Raw genomic sequence first — 14975 nt, forward strand, 5'->3', positions numbered from 1 at the left:
CCTAAAAACTCGTTTAAATCGAATCGCTGATGTTGTTTCCGGACATTGTTGATCTTTAGTCTTAAATCGAAAGGTCAGTATGAGTCTGTCGAGCTGAAGACCAGACCTTCATACTTATACTGATGGCCACATGCCGGATCTGCTTGTAAGGCATTGTTCTGGTCTGGTCTTTGTGCCGCCCTGTTACCAATTAACATATCAAAACCAACCAATAAAATGACACTGCATCAAATTTCAAATAGAAACCAAGATGGAGACGATCTCTCTCCTCTCTACTCTAAACTTTTATTAGAACCTTTTGGTCTCTCAAAAAAAAAATTTTAAACATCAAGACCTATAGTCAACAACCACTAAGAATATTTCAGGCCTTTATAAGCACTAAAAAACAACCTGAGCCTAGAAAATAACTATAAAGATCAAAAATAACTAGCGCTTTTACAGTGATTTTTTTTTTTTTTTTATAGCGATGCTTTGTTTGGTATTAAACAAGTCACAAACTACTCAGAACAGCGTTTATCCCCGCAAAAGATATATTTGGGTTTATTTTACAAAGCTTATAAATTATATAGGTTAAAAGTATTCTGAATGTTTTGATATCACACGCCATACCAACTGTTGTCTTCTACACCTTACGGTAGCAACAAATCTAACTACTGCTTTACTTTAACAATAATAATGACGGCGACCACGATGACAACAAGAACAACAACAACAACATCATCATCATCATCATCATCAGATTTTAATTAAAAGTGGCTACACCAGCGTTTACAATTTCAACCTGTCGACGGACGGACGCTCTGAGTGCATCGATTGCGGGCACTCCAATGAAGAAAAGACACCCACCGCCTCCGGGGAACCACGAGGGCAAGAATGACGAAAAGGGCCAGCCCACAGTAGGCTGTTTCCGCCTGGTTTCGAACCGAGGACCTTTCGCGCGTTAGGCAAACGTGATAACCGCTACACTACGGAAACTGACACCGCTGCCTCTTGCTTCAAATGGTTACTGTTAAAGCCTGCTGGTAAAACGGGATCAGATGTTTCAGGTCGGCTAGGCTGTGAGATGGCGTCTGAAGTGCGGCGAAAGGATGCCATTTTCACTGACCTGTTTGGCATTGCTAAAGGGCACATCAGGACACTTCGGAAACTCTTTTAAAGGCAGGACGCCCTGCGCTCTGACAGTGCCTGCACTTAACCCAACAAGGTGATGCTGAATGGCTTGTTCAAACGTCTGGTGGTCTTCCTTCACCACCAGACTATCAGAGCTATTGTGCCTTCTACACCTTACGGTAGCAACAAATCTAACTACTGCTTTACTTTAACATTAATAATGACGGCGACTACGACGACAACAAGAATAACAACAACAACATCATCATCATCAGATTTTAATTAAAAGTGGCTACACCAGCGTTTACAATTTCAACCTGTCGATGGACGAACGCTCTGAGTGCACCGATTTCGGGACACTTCGGAAACTCTTTCAAAGGCAGGACGACCTGCGCTCTGACAGTGCCTGCGTTTAGCCCTACAAGGTGATGCTGAATGGCTTGTTCAAACGGCTGGTGGTCTTCCGTCACCACCAGACTATCAGAGCTATACTGCGCCTTCAACTACATAAGAGTAACAGCAATGTCGCCGATCCTGCTACGGTCGTATTGTAACGCAACAACATGTATCGATTTTAAAAGTGTCAGTTCCAGTGCCTCGCAAAGCTACCCTTCTGCGATCGTTTGTTCTCAAGGTCAGGATTTCTTGCCACTCCGAGGAAGAGTAAACGACGGCCGGCCTTGGGGCAGAGAGATGGCGACGGGTAACACGGCACTGGCACGCGTGCACCGCGGGTTGTTTCCGCCCGGTTTCGAACCAGGGACCTTTCGCGTGTGAGGCGAACGTGATAGCCACTACACTACGGAAACCGACCCGTCCTGGTGTTTCAAATGGCTCCCATCGAAGCCGGCTGGTAAAACGCGCACGGGGGTTTCCCGTGGGCCAGCCTGTGAGATAAAGGTTTCTATTTTCACTGACCTATTTTGCATTGCTCAAGGGCACATCAGGACACTTTGGAAACTCTTTCAAAGGAAGAACGCCCTGAGCTATGACAAGACTTACACTTACCCCAACAAGGTGATGCTCAATGGCTTGTTCAAACAGCTGCTGCTCGTCTTGTGCCACCATCAGACAATCACAAAGCTATTGTGCCTTCTACACCTTACGGTAGCAACAAATCTAACTACTGCTTTACTTTAACAATAATAATGACGGCGACCACGACGACAACAAGAAAAACAAGAACAACAACAACAACAAGAACAAGAACAACAACATCATCATCATCATCATCATATTTCAATTAAAAGTGGCTACACCAGTGTTTACAATTTCAACCTGTCGACGGACGGACGCTCTGAGTGCACCGATTTCGGGACACTTAGGAAACTCTATCAAAGGGAGGTCGCCCTGCGCTCTGACAGTGCCTGCACTTAGCCCAACAAGGTGATGCTGAATGGCTTGTTCAAACGGCTGGAGGTCCTCCGTCTCCACCAGACTATCAGAGCTATACTGCGCCTTCGACTACATAAGAGTAACAGCAATGTCGCTGATCCTGCTACGGTCGTATTGTAACAGCTACAACATGTATCGATTTTAAAAGTGTGAGTTCCAGCGCCTCGCAAAGCTACCCTTCTGCGATCGTTTGTTCTCAAGGTCAGGATTTCTTGCCACTCCGAGGAAGAGAAAACGACGGCCGGCCTTGGGGCAGAGAGATGGCGACAGGTAACATGGCACTGGCACGCGTGAACCGCGGGTTGTTTCCGCTCGGTTTCGAACCGGGGACCTTTCGCGTGTGAGGCAAACGTGATAGCCACTACACTACGGAAAACGACCCGTCCTGGCGTTTCGAATGCCTCCCATCGAAGCAGGCTGATAAAACGCGCACAGGCATTTCCCGTGGGCCAGCCTGTGAGATAAAGGTTTCTATTTTCACTGACCTATTTTGCATTGCTAAAGGGCACATCAGGACACTTCGGAAACTCTTTCAAAGGCAGGACGCCCTGCGCTCTGACAGTGCCTGCACTTAACCCAACAAGGTGATGCTGAATGGCTTGTTCAAACGGCTGGTGGTCTTCCGTCACCACCAGACTATGAGAGCTATACTGCGCCTTCAACTACATAAGAGTAGATAGTAGGGTTTTTTGGGCGCGGCCTATTTTGTTATGACGTATGCCCTAAGCTTATTAATATTCCTACGTCATAATTGGGGGGCGTGATTTTAGGTAGAGTTATTTCCTTAATTATTCCTACGTCATATCCGTCAGAAAGTGTGCACCCATAAAACCCTGAACAACAAGGCCACCCATAAATACCCCCACCCCTCTGAAGGCAACGCCCCGAAACTCTCCTCTCTATTTAAGAACCCGCGCTTCTTTTAGGCAATACCTCTTTAATTCTCAGCTTCTGAAACATCCCGCTTCTTCAACATGTCCAGCGACATCAACATGAAACCCCGCAAGAAACAATCCCGGGCAAGGGTTCCTGTACTCACCAATTTGAAGATTGAACGCTCCTGGGTGTTGTTCTGGGGGGCTCGACGGGGTTACCGCTTTAAAAGGGATCCCAGCTATGTTGGAGTGGAGCTTCTTGCTTTGGGAGAGAAGGAGGGTACGTTGGAACCTTTTGAGACGGTAATTGAATACTCTTATGAGGACTGGTTGAAGGTGATGGCCTGGAGAGATCTGGGGCTTGTGGATAAGACTCTAGAAGGCTTGCAAGAGGGTCCAAGAGAATGCGAAATGGAGTCTCCGACTCAGGGTTTTGAAAGGTGTGAATGGGAAAGCTTGCAGAACTACGACAGACGACGTGTGGGGTTTTGGAGGGGGGTCTGACGGCTCAGGGGCTACTCTCTTCTAAGAGGGCGGTGTGTCGTGACGTAGTGAAGAGATAGGATAAAAGGTGCAACAATTCATTCATGGTTTAAAATTAAAGAGAATGTCTTACCCGAAAGCTGCGGACGTCGACAGGCTCTACAGGCCTCTTCAAACCCGGGATCACCCCTGGTTCTATTCCCCAGATTTTGTATACACTCTGGAACCCTTTGACTGTGGTTACTCTCCAAGACCTCAGACCCCGGTCCCTCAGGACGAAACAACATGCGGTGCGATGGATGTCCAAATGAGTCTCGGGGATCCCCAGCCTCTGGAGCTCATGGAGGGCCTCGATTTTGCCGAACTGTCTACCGTCTGTGCGTCTCAGGAGGGGGTCAGTCCAATGGATGGAGAAACACCCCACAAACCACCAGGCGACCCAATGAGCATCGGACTGTCCCGGGGGCGTGATGAAGACGCAGGATTTATGCCCGGGGTATGTGACCAAGTAAGCAGAGTGGTTAAAAGCACCCTGGTGTATATTCTGAGTGCTCTCATCGACCGAGCTCTGAAAGAAGTCTGTCGGGGGTGTGAAGTGAATCACCCCAGTCAGTTGAGACACAGTTGTTTGTTTGAACCAGACCGTTACTATTTCCTGTTCTATTTCAACGTGTTTTACAGAAGACTGAACAAACCGTGGCTGAAACCGGCACTAATCAAGGCGCTCTCTTACTCCCACATACATGTCACTGTGGGACAAGTCCAGAAAATCATAGATGAGATTTTGCTGGAGCTGAAAAAGGAGCCGTTTATAATAGAGAAACTTGGGCAGCTGCTCAATGACCTGGATGAGCCGAGTAGAAAAACCGCTGGCAAGCTAAAAGCTTATTTCTTCCGTAAAGAAGTTAAAGCTGGGGGCAGCGACGAAGAATTCGACATCTACGCCACTGATTCAGACTCTGACCTGAACTAAGGGACTTTGAACATGGGGAATGTTCTGGACTGCTTCTGCAACTGGTTCTGTCATCAACACTCTGCAGCTAACCTGAGAGCGCTATTACACCATGTGCTTGACAGAAAAGTAGCCAACGCGAGCCTTTTCTCTACAGATTTAACCATCGATGAGGATCAACTTTCAAACCTGGAAAAGTGAATGGCTGCTGTAACAAAGACCGGGGGGTACGAACACTGGGATGAAGGGCTCAAGGGGGCCAAGAATGATATTAGGCCATTTCATCAACATCTGTATGACCTTTTACTGAGCATGATTAATACACCTCTGTTTACTTTTAAAATAGGTCATATTGTTGTTTTATTTACATATGTAACTGAGGTGTGTGCCTACAAGATAAAGAAACAGGTATATTTGTTGATATAGATCAAGTAACCAATCATCTGATTTCTTTTTGTCTGGACCGTAGAAAAAATTGTTGTGTATGTTATACTTTTCTCAAATGTCTAAAAAGGGGTATCTGCTCTCCTGAAGTTGAATAAAAAACCTTGTATAAAAACTTTGCGCATAGTGTGGGTCTGTGTGGTTATTTGACAGAATGACTCGGCAAGCTCCCCAAATGCAGGAACTATACTACAACCCAGCCAAGATTGGGGGTTTGGCGGGTAAGAAGGGTTTTCAAAGAGGACTCGCTGAGGCTGGAGTGAAGGTTAATGATGTGGTTGTTTCAGAATGGTTACGGGAACAAGACGCCTATACCTTACATAAACCTCTCAGGATTAACTTTTAAAGAAACCGCGTATATGCAACTGACATAGATTCACAATGGCAAATGGATCTAGTCGATATGTCAAATTTATCAAAACATAACAATGGTCACAAATTGATGTTGATGTGTATCGATGTGTTATCAAAATATGCCTGGGCTCGCATTCTACATAATAAAACAGGTCGGGCGGTGACAAGGGCCTTTGAGGATATATTGTCCCAGGGTCGATGTCCTAAAAAACTGCAGACTGAAAAAGGAAAAGAGTTTCTCAACAGAGAATTTCAGAATCTACTGAAGAGACACAAAATACATCATTTCACCACCGGTAATGAGCTTAGGGCATCGGTAGTGGAGAGGTTTAACCGCACCATAAAGACCAAAATGTGGAGATATTTTACAGCGGTCCACACGTTCAAGTATTTTGATAAAGTTCAGGATTTTATCGATGCTTACAACCAAGGGTATCACACCAGTATTAAAATGAAGCCTTTAGATGTTGATCAAAGTAATTCTTTTAAGGTCTATAAAAAATTATACCGACCATTTATTAAGAAGGGAAAAACTACTTATTAGTTCAACATCGGTGATGTGGTTCGCGTTTCAAAGCTAAGGAGTACTCTTGCCAAAGGTTATGAACAAACATTTTCTGACGAATATTTTACAGTTACCGAACAGTTGGCTAGAGACCCCCCCGTGTACCGGTTAAAAGACTATGACAGGGAGGATATAGAAGGAACGTTTTACGAAGCCGAGTTACAAAATATTATTGTGGGTAAAGGCAGTGTATACAGAGTTGAAAAGATATTACCTGAAAAAACCCAGAACCGGAAAAAATATGTGTTGATGAAATGGCTTGGATGGCCTGAAAAGTTCAATAGTTGGGTCCCGGAACAACAGGTTTGCGATATTCAATCCTTATAACAACATGCCCGCGGGTGTGTTGGGGGCATTACTTTCGATTCTCAAGATGGAATCAGGAGGCTTCTACGTGACTCTACCCAGTAATGCCTCTCTCGATATATATCCTAAAAATGAAATATCCAGTTACACGGTACAATTTGGAAAATCTATAGATCTAAGGGGGTCGTGGGAAGTGGGGTTGGCGGAAATACAGTATCCTTACACTTGGGCTGTTTTACAAGATAAGGATGCCACCTTCGCCATTTTAGATGATGTTAAAAAGAGTCAATGGACATTCAATATACAAGGAGGTTATTATGACAATGTGGATAAAATATTAGATGAGATGCATAAACAGTTCTCAGAAGGCACCCCCAACATCAAGCTATATTACAACCCTATTAAAAACAGAGTGTACAAGGTGTCAAAACCAGGTATTAGCATTCAAACCAGCGGCCAACTGGGGCGTATATTTGGGTTCTATTCTAACACAGAGAGCAGGTTCTCAGAAGTGGTGGGGCGGCTTTTACACTCTTTATGTGTATACGGATATCATAACCCACCAGAGGGTCTGGGATAGTTATGTCCCCCTTTTGAGAAATGTACTTATTAAAGGTAAAAGCAATGACATGGTCACAATTACTTATGACAAACCACACTACGTACCAGTCTCAAAGACCCACTTTGACAACATCACGATCGAAGTAAAATCGGATCAGAATATCAACGTACCCTTCCGCTTCGGTAAAGTTAATGTCAAACTACATTTTCGACCCCTGAAACAGTTTGTACATTATTAAAATGGCTACCTCGAGGGGTTATGTAGATCCTAGCGCCTATGTGGATTATTACAAGATGCAAGATGGAACGGCTTGCCCGGTATTGTAGGAGCCCCCACAATGTATGGCGCCGGTCTAGGAGGACTATTTCGTGGTCTCTTTAGAATGGCCATACCCCTGCTTAAGAGAGGCTTTGCTATAGCCAGACCCCACTTGAAATCAGCGGCTAAAAATATTGTTAGTGACGTGTTCACCAATGTTATGAACCGGGCAGCTAGCCATGAGCATCAGGAGGGTTCGGGTCTCATGGTAATGGCGAGGAGGGGGGGTAAAAGAAGAAACAGCATGTGTCCACCAGGGGGCGACAAATATCCGTGGCTAACAAAAAACGAAGAATCTCTCATTCTCCAACATATCGTGGAAACACTCGGAGAAGGAAGCAGCACAAGAAAAAACCTGCAAAAAGAAAGTCTCAAAGAAAGAAAAATAGAGCCTCAGGATACATCTTTTAAACATGTCTTTTGTCCACAGTCTATCGGAAGAATGCGTCAAATCAGAACTGGATCTGTTTACAGTTCCACACACTCAAACGAGTATAGATAAGAGCATATATGTAGAGATTCCCCCTCTTTCTGCAATTTCAGACACGGCCCCTCTGTAGTTTTTTATAGCTGGCAATGGCGAGGATTATATTGATTTGAATAACACATTTATTTTAATGAACTGTAAAGTGACTGATGAGGATGGCGATGCAATCGAGAAGACGACCAACGCTGGGGTCATCAATTACCCGGTGGCCACCATGTTTTCACAGGTGGATGTGACCCTGGGAGATCGGCTCATTAGTCAAAGCAGCAATACTTACCCCTATAGAGCCATGATGGAGTGTATACTTAATTATAGTGAGGAGACCCTAAGCAAACAGTTCAGCCCCGGCCTTTTCTTCAAAGACATCCCGGAAGCTATGGACGACAAGGATCCAGAGGGACTCAATAAGGGTTTGCAAAAAAGAACGGCCTTTTCAACAGAAGGGAGGACCTTTGAGCTAATGGGGCATATCCATGCAGACATATTTTTCCAAGAAAAACTCATGCTCAACGGGGTAGACATTAAAATTAAAATGATCCGTAGTAAAAGTGCTTTTTGTCTGATGACCCCTGATACTGAAAAATATAAACTGACCATATTATCGGCCTCGCTGTTTGTGAAAAAAGTGTCCGTCTCCCCGGCGGTTAAACTAGGACACGCGCAGGCGTTAATGACGGCAAACGCCAAGTACCCGATCGAAAGAGTCTATATGAAAGTCCACAGTATCCCCGCAGGGACACGGGTGATGAACCAGGAAAATCTGTTTCTAGGACAGCTCCCAAAACAGGTTATTATAGGACTCGAAGATAATGATGCATTTACCGGGGTTTACAACAAGAACCCCTTTAACTTTAAACATTATAACGCGGAATTTATAGCGTTGTACGTCGATGGTGTGCAGGTTCCATCCAGACCTTTTCAACCTGACTTTGAAAACGGCAATGCGGTTCGTGAATATGACAGTCTAGTACTGGCTACGGGTCGCCATCTCAAGGATCAAACTCTGCTGATCGATCGCCGGGAATACTGCAGCGGTTACACCCTGTACGGTTTCAACCTGACCCCTGACGAAGAGTGTGGACAACATTTTTCACTGATGAAGACGGGCAATATGCGTTTGGAGATGCGTTTCAAGCAGCCTCTACCACGCACTGTAAATATGGTCGTGTATGCTGTGTTTGACAACATTATTGAGGTGAATCAGAGGAGAAACGTTCTGTATGATTATTATAAAAATGAACACCAGAGAGCTCAACCACATCATGAATGCCCTGGCCAGCTCACGGAAACTGTTTCAAGGAGTCTACGCCTGCGATCAGCTGCCTAAATTTAAGATCAAGAATTTACCTGCAATGTACATAATCAACACACACCCTAAAAATATGCCCGGAGAACATTGGCTGGCTATTTATCTAAGGGAAGACCACCGTGGTGAATTTTTTGATTCCTATGGAAACCCCCCGGATTTCAGACCTTTCCCTCGGAAGATCAATAACTTTCTGCTCAACAACTGTCAAGAAACCATTTACAGCGGTCGTCAAGTACAAAGTCTTCAGACCTTCACTTGTGGTCAACACTGTGTGTTTTTCTTATATCATAGATCTAAAGGAAGGTCATACCCCGATATTATGGCCTTGTACAGTGAGGATTTAGGCCAAAATGATAAAAAAGTGGCAGAGTTTGTCAGGACACTGTGGACCCCCCCTTATAACACAATGACTTACGACCCTAGCCAGCCATGTATACAGATGTGGTGTTCTTGTGAGGATTTTATAAGATGTCATGCGTGTTAAGGTGAAAAAATAATGAAAACAGCCTTTGAATCATTAGTTTTGTTTTTATTCAACACAATTCTTATACAAAGCAGGGGTTATGGTATAAATAAATGTACAACATTTGAAAAAAAAAATTAAAAAAAAAAAAAATTGTTTGTCGGGTCATTATTTACAGGGGAGACAAATAAAAACATGAGATTAATAAGCTTCCCAACGATGGATAGATCCTGAGGATGGTCGCTCAGCACGGTCAGAGTAATGAGATATCGGAGTCAGATCAGGCTCCACCTCTTTACACAGATGGATTTTTTGTCGCGTTTCCTGGTTAGGAACTGTTGATTGGGGCATGTTCAGACAGGCCATCGCCTGTAGGAAAGCATTCCAGCCTACAGGTCGGCGACTATCGGGTACCTTATTAGTGCTAGTGACACTCTTCAACAAATCAAACGTGTGAACCTTTGATCAGTTGTCCCTTAAAAACAAATTCACCCTGTTCATTCCAAGCCGTTACCCGCGGTTTCTGAACCATTTTGTGCAGGATATATTCTGCATGTCTTTTGCTTCTGGCCGGCATGTTTCTCAAAACATCCGTTACAACATCTCCCTCTGAACTCTCAACAGGTTCGGTCACCGCAACATCTTTATCAACCGAACCCCCCGCATCAGCCCCAGAACCATTTTCTTGAGAGGCCATGGTTAAAGTTAAAATGTATTGATCTTTTTCACCCTGTCTAACCAGACGGAGGTAGCGCTGTAACATGTTGGTATACAACTGGGCTTTGGAATACTGATTTAAATCGGCCCTGGCCTGTATAGCTTTCATTTCAGAGTCCAGGTTGTTTTCGGCCGTTTGTCTAATGGGCTCTGGCCCGACAACATTTTATCTCAGTTTCTCAAGCTGCTCCTGAGGGATCAAAAACATTTTCTGAGCATATTCCATTATTAACCCACTCTGGAAGCTAGAAGACTGGTTAGGAAAGGCACGGCTATGCTCAACAGCGGTCCTATAAAACCCCCGGTTTGATTAATCTTCTTTCTTTTTCTTTTAATAGAATACTTCTTATTAGCGATGATCTTGATAACCGCTTTTTGTTTTTTGAGTTTAGAATGTTGAGAAGGGGTTAGGGGTATATTACCGCGTAAGATGTTAAAAGCTATTTCACACAGGGTCTCGATCAAATCCGAGGGGGCCCCTGCCAGCACAGCTTTCCTATGGCGCGGGCTCCCCTCAAATAACATTTGCAAAAGTGGCAGATTTCTTTTAATCCGAACAGACATTCTTATTTATTTCCTTTTCTTTAGCACATACACTGCCGGCCAATCGGGCGGGCACAAACCTGTTCTGAGGCGAAAGTCTTCTGGGGTTTGTGCTTTTAAGTCCGCAATCAAGTACCCGTAGGGTTTTTTGGTGGCATCCTCAAATGCCTCCAAAAAGAACTTGGTCTGGTTAGGGTACATTTGACGAGCCAAGACGGTGACCTGTAGTTTATCTCTGGGGTTTTTAAAAAGAATTATATAATTGGCATATAAATTAATAGTGCGGCTTTTTTTACCTTGAAAAAATAGATTTTGAACTAAATAAATAATACTTAAATTCCTATGATGAGTGTACTTTGTGAAAGCTTTTTCCACTTCACTGTTGTCACCGGCCTGCTCCATCAGGTCATCAAGGATCACTAGATTAGTTTGACCGGACGGTAACAAGTCATCATCACACAACGAGGCGGGGAGACCTTGCACAAATTACAGACTATTTTTTTTCGAAGCCAAATCATCGTAGAGAGGTTGCCAGCAAGAGTAACACCACACTATGTTGTCAAGAGCTTGGGACACGGTTGCGTCCACATCTTCTATGATGTTCTTTATAAGATAGCTCTTCCCCGAATTGGAGGGACCGGCTATAATACAGGAGAAAGGGTGTTGAAGTCTGTTATCAAAACCACCACTAATATCCATAAGGCAGAGTGGTATAATCAGTCTTCAAGACTCTTTTATTGTACACCACCCTGAACCGTTTGTTTAGTGATCTATTTTCCAACGTGTACCCCTTTTTATTGCGATAGATCTGATTTCCGGCTGTAATAATCTCACGAGGAGGCGCGTCTTTCTCGTTACATAACTTTCTACCAGGGTCGTCAGAGACTTGATGTTAATGAGCTTGTTGTTACAATGGTTCAGAGTGAAACCCTTAACTTTCATACAGGTCTTACCCGCAGCCGTTCTGTATGCGTAAGTCTTAGGACCCCCTGAAACAAACTCCACTATGTGGTCCTGAGGATCTAGTTCGCTCGTTAACTCCCCAAGGTAGTCCCCGAGGGGAGGGACCCAATCCCCTGGCCTGGTGACAAAGATTACAGAGTCAGTATCATGATAGAGCGTGCTTTCCTGCAACTGATCCATTAAGTTGTACAGTTCAAGCCGGGCGTAAGCCGTGGTAAAAACCGCTATGAAAACATTAACGTTCCCCTGTTTGGTGGGGAAATCTTTAGGGGCCCTCCACTGGACCTGTGCCACGTGGTCATTTAAGAATTGAAAGTATGATACTGCATGTTGTTTGGAAAACATAAATTCTATGAACAGTTCAGGGGTTTTAATCAAGGTTGTGTTTAGATGGTAATTTCTTTCCCCAAACTTACCCCACAGACTGTTTAAAATCAGTTTGGACATTTGTCTCTTGGCGGGGTTTACAGTTATGTTCCCCGGCTCTAGACGGATCCCTTCCTTTTCAAAATATTGCTGAACGTATCGCTCTTTGGCCGCGGAGTCAACACACCATGAGGGATAGCCCGATGCCTCCTGTTTCCCTTTCAGATGGGTCATAATGTAATCAGCAAAAAGAGTATCAGATTTTTCAGAAAAATGCCAAACCTCATTCACCTTACCGACTCTGTAACCTTTCTCCACCGCCTTGTCAAGCTCAATGCTACACCAGACACCCGTCAGCGCTCTCTCTTCATCACTGTGCAGACAAGAGGTAGTTTGATTTTCAGTTTCCACACACGTTCTACACAGAGGGAACATCAATTTTCCCGAACACCTGTAAGGCAACACGGGTAAGAACAGCTCGCGAGGAGGGTACATGGTGACTTTGATCAAACCAAAGTAATGTCCGATTTCGAGAAAGTCACGATAAACAATGGTTGGACGCCCCACCGGGTACATTTTGGTCTTGTTGACATAAGGGTACAGACTGGTGAAATCATAGTAATCTACTCTCTCACCCTCCTTTATCTCATAATGTAAACAGAGGGCGTTGGTACGACCCCCAAATAACGCATCCCGGGGCTCTAGACGTTCAGGAAAGTCCAAGGTTTCCATAAACCGTTGTACCCCCGCTTCCTGTTGCTTCAGGGTCGTCCACTCGTGTTTCCAAATCACCAGCACGTTCAAACCATAGGTGTTTTTTAAAGTTTCAATTCGTTCCTGGAAATCATAGTACATATCACCGCAGAGTTTTTGTGTTACGGGGTTAAAGGTGTTTGGGTCGAAGCACTGAGGACAGCCATGGTAAATACAACCTGCAAACTCATAAGCGGTACGCCGCCCGGACACGTCGCTAAAACCGTCTAAGTCATAAGGCCCCATTTTGACTTCCCCTTGATTTAAAGCATGTCTGATGAAGATGTTATCCCGGGCACTCAGGTATTCCAGCCACTGTATGGAGACAGTCGAAAAGTTCTTTTGTCTAGCACGATAGTTGTCAGAAGTGGTGACCGCTATAGTGTTTTTCTGCAAGAAATTGGACCAATACATTTTCATGCAGAGAGACGCTATGGTCACACTTTGCAAAGGGTCGAGACCCGATGTGTTGATAACCTCGGTGCGGAAACGCACACAGGCTTCTTTAAGGATCACCACATCATTTTTACAATAAGCGGCCATCTCTTCTCGGAAATCAAAAACACCTCCCTTAACCGTATTGTACCATTTAAAGAATTCCTCCCTCTCATGAGACATCATAGTATCAACCCCATAATAAGAGGCGGGCGGGTAGGACCCTCGATAATTTTGAGTGTCCTTAGTATTAAAAAAATGGCAGAACCAACCTTTCTTCTGAGCCTCAAAACCCAGAGCCTTAGGCAAAGCGCTCAATTTCATGGGGAGGAAATTTAACGAGTCTATGTAACGTTAGTTGAAAGCTTCGTCGGTGAAACACATGATCTTGCTACCCTGAGCTATTATTTTTGGGGTCACCCCATTTTCCACCAGATACTTCATCAAAATGTAAGAATCATAACCCTTAGCATTGTGGGCAATAAATGTGTAATTGAGGTATTTTGGACCGCGATACCGCGTAAAGAAATCCCTGACACAACTCTCACCGCTAGCTGACCACTCACGATCCAACATGTCAATACAGTGTATATAATTAGCAACGTGGACCCCGTTTTCTTGCCGGCATTCAAAAGCAAAAAAGACATACCGGTTGTGCGGCGGCTCCTTTTTAACCGGCTGAATAAAGCACTGGTGTTCGGACCCCGGGGTTAAATCAGCATTACAGATCCTGCATCTCGGCTCCAGACATTTGTGTGGTTTAACCTCATGAAAACGGTACTGGAGGCAACACTGCGGGCAATATTTAGTTTGATCACAATAACTCCGTTTTTTAACACACTCAGCAGCGGCCCTCTGTACCTTATGCTCGGAAAAACAGAACGCTGAGAGACAAATCCTTAAGCAATCTTTACATCGGATGGTAGGGGCCAAACCCTTACGACATTGCGGATTGAAACAGACGTTACAGTAACCGTCACAGCGGTGCTTAAGCTTATCATTGAAGGCCTTATAACACCAATGACAAACATACGAACAACCCAAAAAAGCCGTCAAACTCTTTATTCCAAAGTAATGACTATCACTTAGGAAGAGAAACAGTGTCTGTGTATGGGTTTCAGGATGTATCTGAAATTTCACAAATACTTCCTTTACCTCACAACGGTACCACAAAACAGTTTTTAAAGACAACAACTCCTCAAACTTGGTGATGTCTGAAAAGGCAACCATCTGTTGAGAGTTTAAGCCGGCCCTCTGATGAAGCATTAAAGCCTCTTGCAGAGCTTGGGGTTCAGGCATGTCGGGGGTGAGTAGTTTTATTAAACTGTAAGCAAAACAGAGCTTATTGTCCCCACTGGAACTCACCACTAATTGCCTGAGCTTGGTCCTAATTATGTCGTTCTTCAAGCATTTCGACAGTCTTCTAAGCGCCCCACCCTCAGGGTTACGAACCACATTCATTACCAGAGACAGACTTTCATCAGCTAAGATGGCTGCGTTTCTTTGCAATAACGCTTCGATTTTAGCCAGACATCTAAATTATCTCCACTCAGCATTACAGATAGGTTGCTAAAC

The 14975-nt window shown here is 44.3% G+C and overlaps 2 non-coding genes across 2 annotated transcripts; both read right to left on the bottom strand.

Annotated features, from left to right (window-relative positions):
- Positions 1 to 902: 902 nt before the first annotated feature.
- On the bottom strand, positions 903 to 975 carry trnav-aac (transfer RNA valine (anticodon AAC)). Its single transcript has one exon. It is a non-coding gene; the product is annotated as a tRNA-Val (tRNA).
- Positions 976 to 1846: 871 nt separating this feature from the next.
- Positions 1847 to 1919, bottom strand: trnav-cac (transfer RNA valine (anticodon CAC)). The gene has a single exon. It is a non-coding gene; the product is annotated as a tRNA-Val (tRNA).
- Positions 1920 to 14975: the final 13056 nt, after the last annotated feature.

The sequence above is a fragment of the Amia ocellicauda genome, assembly GCF_036373705.1.
Source record: "Amia ocellicauda isolate fAmiCal2 chromosome 11 unlocalized genomic scaffold, fAmiCal2.hap1 SUPER_11_unloc_3, whole genome shotgun sequence".
NCBI classification, from domain to species: Eukaryota; Metazoa; Chordata; class Actinopteri; order Amiiformes; family Amiidae; genus Amia; species Amia ocellicauda.